The following is an 8,344-nucleotide window of genomic DNA, read 5'->3' as shown; positions in this document are numbered from 1 at the left end:
AATGAAGTGAAAATAAATTAATTTGATAGGTTAAATAATTGGTTAAAGTTGTGAAGAAATTAAATGGGAAAAAGTGGTAAAAAATAGGGTTTTGTCACCAACCAGGTTTGAACCCACGCCCTTTGTATTACCAGCCCAAAACAACACCACTGAGCCAACGCGCGCTTGGTGTCATATGCATGGTTCCATTGCAATTCATATATTACTCAAATGCATAGAAGCGAAAAAAGAAATAAAATCAAAAGGTCTGGGGCGAGGGGGATTCGAACCCCAGACCTTGGGCACGCGCAACACACAAACACTCTTTACCACTGGGCTATAACGATGTAGTCGTTAATGAAACAAGTATCAATCAAAATAAAATAAACTTAGACCTGAATTTGAAAATTGCGCGCCACCACCATCTTCGTCTTCAACCTCAAGCTCTCAAATTTCAAATTTATGAACTTGCTCATTTCTCAACCATTTGCAAAGATGTAAAGACCAAACTTGCTCTAAATTCACTCACGATTCTAAATATGTAACTAACATAGATTTATATTAACTACATCTAACTAATTTACCAGAAATCGTGAAGAACCCTACAACTTAAAAATCAAATTAAATGGCTATGCTGAAAGATAAATGACTGATGATAGAGGGTTTTCAATCCTCTGATGATGCTGAACAAGATAGAATCGAGCTATTTCTTAAAGAATGCTTAAATTAAAGAGGTGAGGTTCAGGAACTTACCTCTGAAAATGGAAGTCGTGAGGATGATAGAGAGCAACTGAGCTTGTATGAATGATCCCAAAAGCTTCCTTGTGACTCAGTGATGCTAACTGAATGCTTATAGTAACCTCAATCTTCCTGAATTACTCTATGGACCTCCCTCGATTTCAGCTTCAAGTGAACATGGAGGGTGATGATTCTTGAGTTACAGATGAGCTGCAGCCATCTGAACAGCTTCACTACCTCCTATGGAACGTGCCTGGATGCTTAGCTTGATTGGAAACCTTCTGAATTGCACTATGGACCTCCAACTGCAACTGCTCCAAAGTGAGAGCAACAATGGTGTTCCTCCACTTGCAGAAGTGATTCAGGTGCTTGGATCACCTCAAATGACCTCCCTTGAGATGTTAGAATGCTTACTTTCCAAAGATAAGCTCTGGTTTGAAGAAATCGATTCTTCTTGCCAAAGAACTTTGAAAAACAATAAGCATGAGAAGAGAAAGAGAAAGCAAGGAATATGGTTGCTTTGGTGTGTTTTTCCACTGAAGTATGCTCCTCTATTTATAGGTAAATGGTTCAGTACTGATTGAGAGAGTGAGCTTGCTTAATGAGAGAGTTTTGGTTTCTTAGCCATGAAGAAATTTCAAAGAATATCCAAGTGTGATCATTGCATTTTCGAGCCAACTCCCCTATCCATTGATTCTATCTGATCTTAGGGGACATTTCAGATGCAAAGTGAGCTCTAATTGGTTGGTGAGAAGATTCCTTGGGTGATTCATCAATTTGCCATAAATTCACAAATGTAATCATTACATAATCACATGCTCTTGTTTTAGGAATCTTCTTCAATTATCATGGCATGGTGAACATGAATGCATGGTATGTTTTCAGATGTGTTATGGGTCGTGTAGCATCCATGATTGAGGTCATGTGCACAAAATTTCAAAGTTCAAAAATGATGCATGACCTATAATTTTACTTCATGAGGCCAACTTTGAACAAGCATAACTCCTAGCTCAAATTGAATTTGGAGAAGGTTGAACACAATTTGGAAAGCCCTAAACATCTACTTCAAATCATTAGTTTGAAGTTTCTTCAGAATCCTTTGGCAAATTTGTGAAAAATGAGGCCAAAGTTGGAAGAAAACTAGGTTAAAAACACTTAGAAAATTTCTAAGTGTTTATGACCTAAAACTTCAAAATCTCCAAATCTCTTAAATGATTGATTTCTTGAAAAAAGTTGCATTGTAAGATGTTATTTTATTTTGCAAGATCTACAACTTTCATGTTGGAAGTTTTTTGAGTTGAGTAGGTGAAATTTTGAGTTCTCACCATGCCTTCAAAAACCCTAATTCCCGACTTTTCGCTCCTTGATGAATTTCTTTGAATTTCTTTGGTCAAATGACTTTACTATACATATATTGATGATATTGATCCTTGAAAGTCATTTTTTGACCAAAGATCTCAAAAGTCAATGGTGATCCTATACAGTTGACTTTTTCCAGATAAGGTGAGATTTTGGACTTTTGTGTAGAATCAAGATCTTTTCCTCAAATGAATGATGTAAATGGATTATATTGAAGTAGTAGAGATTCTTGAATAATGTCTTGAGTTTTGGATTCATGCCCTGATTAAAAGTCAACTATCTTGGTGAATTAGGTCAAAAACCCTAATTGTCGACCAGATGAAAATAATGACTGTAGACTTTGAAATGAGGTGTGATGTCCAGTGGATCTTGTCATATGAGTTATTTGAAGATGATTGATGTCTTTGAATGATCCCCTAGGGCTTTTTATGGTTTCCCAAAGGTGATCCCTGATTTTAGTCCTTGATAAGGCTCAAAACCCTAGTTTGTTGATCTGAGTAATTCTGTACTTAGATGACTGGGTGTCTAATCAATCATGGGTGAAATAATGAAACTCTTGAGTCTTATGATTGTATTAAAGACTAATCCTCCTATTGATTGATCCTTTGCTTGAGTTTTCCTGTCTTTGAACACCCTCGATTGAATGTCAGGCTGCCCTAGATATTTACTTTGACTTGATGAAAATCCTGAAGATATGTCATCTCAGGGGGGTCAAAAATTAGGGTATGACAGTTTATATGCCATGAATTAGAGGAATCGAGTTTAAAAATTTCATGACATACCTTGGCTTATAGGAGGTAAATCTGGGGGTGCTGATTGCGTGTGAGGGTTCCAATTGCTTCAGAGACCTTCATGGAACGTGTTGGAAGCCTTAGATTGAATTGAATCTTTCTCCAACTCAAAAATCGAATGTCATTTTTTCTTGAAACTTTGAGAACTCAGTTAGGGTTCTTGGAGGCTAGGAATTCGTCCTTGTGATCTGAGAATGATGTGTTTATATAATAGAATGAATTAGGGTTGTTATTCTGACTTGAATCTTCAAGAATCACTAATTGGCAATCTCAAAAATTTGATTCATGGAAGTTTCTATATTAGGTCCAATTTCAATCTTTTATGATCAATACCACATTGCACGAAATTGGCTATAATATATGGTGTTTATTTGATGGAATTTGATTGAAAATCAAATCCAAATTAAATCTCTTCCATATTTCTTTGAATATTTGATTTAGATCACTTTTTAAATGAATAAAAAATAATATAAAATCAAATAAAATTTACAAATTCGTGGCATTTGGATCATAAACTTTTGGATACTTGGGAAACAAGTTTGGACCATAAAAAGTTGGGCCTCTTTGTAAAAATATTTATTTTGAATCTTTTTCTTCCCATTTTTCCCTCCAAAATGGTCCAACTTTAACAAGGCCTATCTCCCTCAATTTTTGAGGTATGGAGGAGTTCTAGGACTTTTTAGAAACCTTAAAGAGTCCTCTAACCAGTGTTTTTGGTCTCATATCAAAATAATTTTCCATGCTCCTTGTGCGTTCTTTTTAAAAAAATGACCTTTGGTTGACTTTTGAAAATGACCTATAATGTTTTGATCCATATCTCTCAAATGAAGCAATTTTAGACTTGGCATGTGAGAGACAAAATTGTAGAGAATCCAATTTCCTTCAAAATGAAATTTAGATGGAAAATTTCTAATGTTCCATGTAGGAGTTATAGCTGGTCAAAGTTCTGTTAACTTTTCCTATGAAAACCCTAATTTAGAAACTTTTGGAATTGTTGATTTCTGATCTTTCCTTGATGAACCATGACCACTTCTTGATCAAATGGTGAATGATGCTTCAATATGAGGATGTTGAGAAAAAATGAGGAGTTTTGACTTTACTTTGACCACAGTTGACTTTTAAGTCAAACCAGTCGACTGTTGACTTTTTGAACAATTGAGTGATCAATCTTTTGAATTGAGACCTAAAATTTGTCACGGGGGTATCATAGACCATATGGGATGCCTTGGAGCCTTTGGTTCATTGATTTTCTCTCAGAATAACAAAGCCCTAATTCTTTGAGTCTTATTTAGGAGAGGGTGTCTTTGAGCTTTGTACCTTGATTTGAATTTGAATTGGAGAAATAGTTGGGCAAATTTTAGGGTATGACACGACCCAAAAATGTGCCTGACTAACGACCATTAAGGCCGAGCCGGTGAAATCCTTACAAACCAAAAATGGGGGGCATTCCCCCCGATATATCACAACAAAAGATGAAATGGCACACATGCCAAAAACTTAAACATAATAAAACTTCATACACCTTCTTCCATCCAGGTCTTCTCGGTCTCTTGGGTCGCTGGCTCTACCCCGAAATTTGGAGAAACGATCTGGTCACCTTCCACACGATGGTAAGGCCCGGTGCCCTTAGTCACCAAATCCACCCCAGGGTTCTTTAATTTAAGCTGGGCCACAGTGGAGTTGTAGGTGTCCTCTGAAGGATAGAAAAACACTTAGAAAGGGGGGGGGGTTTGAATAAGTGTAGCTTTAAAACTTGTAAGATAAAAAACTATTGCACAAGTATTTTAATCCTGGTTCGTTGTTAACTAAACTACTCCAGTCCACCCCCTTGGAGTGATTTACCTCACCTGAGGATTTAATCCACTAATCACACTTGATTACAATGGTTTTCCACTTAGAAACACTCTAAGTCTTCTAGAGTATCCTGATCACAACTTGATCACTCTAGGAACAAACTGCTTAGACAACTTCTAAGACTTGTTAGAGTATACTGATCAACACCCTGATCACTCTAGAACTTACAACTTAATGTAAACAAATTCTTTTAAGAGTTACAATGCTTCTTATAAAGCTATTATCACAACTGTGATTTTCTCTTAAGTTTAAGCTTAAATCTCACTAAGATATTACAACAGCAATGTAGTGAGCTTGATGATGAAGTTTGAGAGCTTTTGATTTGAACAGCGTTTGTGCAAGATTGGTTCAGAGTTCGTAACGTAGCTTCTCATCAGAACTTCATATTTATAGGCACTTGAGAAGAATACCGTTGGGAGCATTTAATGCTTTGCGTAATCCGTACAGCATTACATTTAATGTTTCACTCTTTTGTCAACTACCTCGAGCCTTGTTTCCGCTGTGTCTACTGACGTTGCCTTTAATAGCTTCTAACGTTCCTTTTGTCAGTCAGCGTAGCCTGCCAGTCTAGTACTTGCTTCTGATATGATGTTTGTGTAAACAACGTTTGAATGTCATCAGAGTCAAACAGCTTGGTGCAGAGCATCTTCTTGTCTTCTGACCTTGAACTGCTTCTGAGCGTGATACCATGAGAACTTCAGTGCTTCTGCTTCTGATCTCAAGTTCTTCTGATGCTTCCATAGATCCATGTTCTGATTCTACTTGACCATCTTCTGATGTCTTGCCAGACCATGTTCTGATGTTGCATGCTGAACCTTCTGAGTCAGTGCTTCTTGCGTTGATTTTGTGCATACTCTTTATATAATTCCTGAAATGGAAATTGCATAGTATTAGAGTACCACATTATCTCATACAAAATTCATATGCTTGTTATCATCAAAACTAAGAATATTGATCAGAACAAATCTTGTTCTAACATCCTCGGTGGCAACAACACAGTCACCTCCCAAGACTCGTATGCACTGAACCAAATCCGCCCGGGTCAAGAGGGCTTTCTCCTCCTCCGTCTCATCCTCAGTAGGAGCCTGAGATCGGCGAAGAGAAGCCTCCTTGAACGAAGAAGACATCATCACTCCATATAGAGTCTGGTAGAGCAAAGTATACTGCCCCTGCACGTCAGCGAGAGCATCTTCCTTAACTTCTAGCCCAGCCTTCACGGCCGCCATATCCTCACCCTGCTCCTTCAGCTCCAGATCCTGCTCCTCCAAGGCAGATGCCTTACTCCTGACCTCCTCCTCGAGTCTCCTCACGGCCTCCACGGATAAGGGCGACGATCAGGCATACAAAGCAGCCAGCTCAAGGACCCTGACCATAGCAGCGACATCTTGCACCAAGAACCGCTGACGAACAGACGGATCCAGGCCTTCGATGTGAAGGGACGCTGCTTGAGGGATAGTCAAAGAAGGCCCTCTTTCAAAAAATCAGGACTGGAGAAAACATGAAGGCAGAGTAAAGACGTCACCAGCCTCCTCCTGAGTCAGATCCACGGCTTCAACCCTCTGTCGCTTATGACAGACCAAAGCGTCCAGATCCGGTTGTTGACAAAGGGGAGAAGGATGAACCACTGTAGGCCTAAAAAATTCCCCTTGATCGGATGCCCGAAGCGGAGATCCAACAGCCGCAGGAGAAGAGGAAGAAGTGCCCGAACCAGTCGCCGGGGATTTCTGCACAGCAGTCAACTGGGGACCAGCATTCTTTTTTACAACCGCTTTAGCTTTGCTCACCTGTTTGAGCATCCTATCATGACGTGCCCGGTCCATTGATTCTGAAAAAACGAAACAAACGCGCAAGAGTCAGCCCGTCGTAAATCATTATTATAAAGAGGGATTCAGACACAAAGCAAAAAGAAAAACGAAAGGGAAAGGGAGCAAATACCCAGATAAGCCACTGCACCCTCATCAATCCCACTGGCCAACAAGTTCTTTATACTAATAACACCTGGCTCTGTAATGGGATCCTCGTTATCATCGACCACATGCCTCCCCGATCGATCCAGCTTCGCGACCGATGGGAGACCCTGCAAATATTTCTGGAGGATGGCATAATCAGCCCGAGCATCCTCATCCAAGTCCGATACCTTGGAAATATATTGGTCGGTCCCATACACAAAATGGTCCCGCGACCAGAAGAACCTGAACTTCTGCCTCCGAGTGGTAACAGGCTCTCCTATATCATTAAGGACCGGGTGACCATGCACATCTAAAGTTGGCACCCGAGAAAAGACACTGTCACGAGCCTTCCGAGACTAGGGACGGATGAGATAGAAGCACGACTTATAATTTTTCAACAAGTCCGAATAAGACTTGAAGATATTCTTGGACTGTTTGAGGGACACCCACCCGAAACGACCATCAACTACCTTCTGTTGCATACATAAGATATAGAAGAACAAGGGAATGGTCGTCGCTATCTTCAGATATGAGCAGGTCAGCTCAAACGCCCGGATGGACGCGATCGCGTTTGGATGGAGTTGCCCGGGAGCCACCTCCAGGTGGTTAAAAATGGTCATCTGAAATTCAATAAAGGGCACACGAAAACCCATCTCCCTGAAGACCACCTCATACATCGGGATCAAATCAGGGGCATAGACATCACAAATACGGTCCTCCTCTGCAGGGATAAGCACATACCACCCGTTCTTGGTCGCATCCCCCGCAGGATCCACGTGTCCCCCAATCTCCAGGAAAATGTCTGAGCTATCCTCTAGAAAAAAGCTCTCGATGTCGAGCGCCTCCGGCAGCACCCAAGATTCTAGAGGTGCCCCCTGTTGAGCTGGGGGAGTCGCGGAAGATGAGTCCGACGTGGAAGGACGTCCTGGATCGGCCATACTCACCTGAAAAACAGGGGAGAATAGTGAATCCGACAGTACAATCAAATCCATCCTTCCACCACCGTTCAGAGTGAAAGGGCGCATTAACAATCCAGGGACAAAGCGACCCCCGGCCGTATCCTTCCCGAGGAAACGGCCGCCGAGCAAAAGGTGACTCGCGCCAAAGGGAAGGTTTAATATCCATATTGCGTCGGGGTAGTACACTTTCAAGAGAAAACCCAAAAACGCACTAAAATGTGATCAAAACCCCCAATGACAATCAGCAAATCATAAACTAAAGTCGAAACTAACAGCCTAATCATTCACAGCCGTCAGCGGCGAAGAAACTTATCATCTCCGCCGTCTACCACCAACAACCTTCAAACTCTCCCTCAAAATCATCTCAAAAACCTTATCCTAACCACATGCAGACGATTTCTAGAACAATCAAAACACAGAAAACTGGAAACGAAGGGGGGCCACACAATTGATTTTGAATTAAAGGACCAAGTCAACTTTGCCAGCATCAGCAAGGAGGAGTTTTCTTTTAATGAGGTGGCAAATGAGGTAGGGCCCAACAGAAGAAATTGGAGACAGGATAATAACAAGGTATCAGGAAGAAGCTTCAATGGAAAAAAATACAATCCAATACCACCAATTGCACTTCATATAACAAACCATTTAATCATTTTCCAACCCAGAAGAAAAAGGCGATTATCACATACAAGAGGAAAGGGTTTAGCACCAAGAAAAT

This window comes from Vicia villosa, unplaced genomic scaffold (genome assembly GCF_029867415.1).
Source record: "Vicia villosa cultivar HV-30 ecotype Madison, WI unplaced genomic scaffold, Vvil1.0 ctg.003337F_1_1, whole genome shotgun sequence".
Classification (NCBI taxonomy): domain Eukaryota; kingdom Viridiplantae; phylum Streptophyta; class Magnoliopsida; order Fabales; family Fabaceae; genus Vicia; species Vicia villosa.
This window is presented reverse-complemented; position numbering follows the sequence as displayed.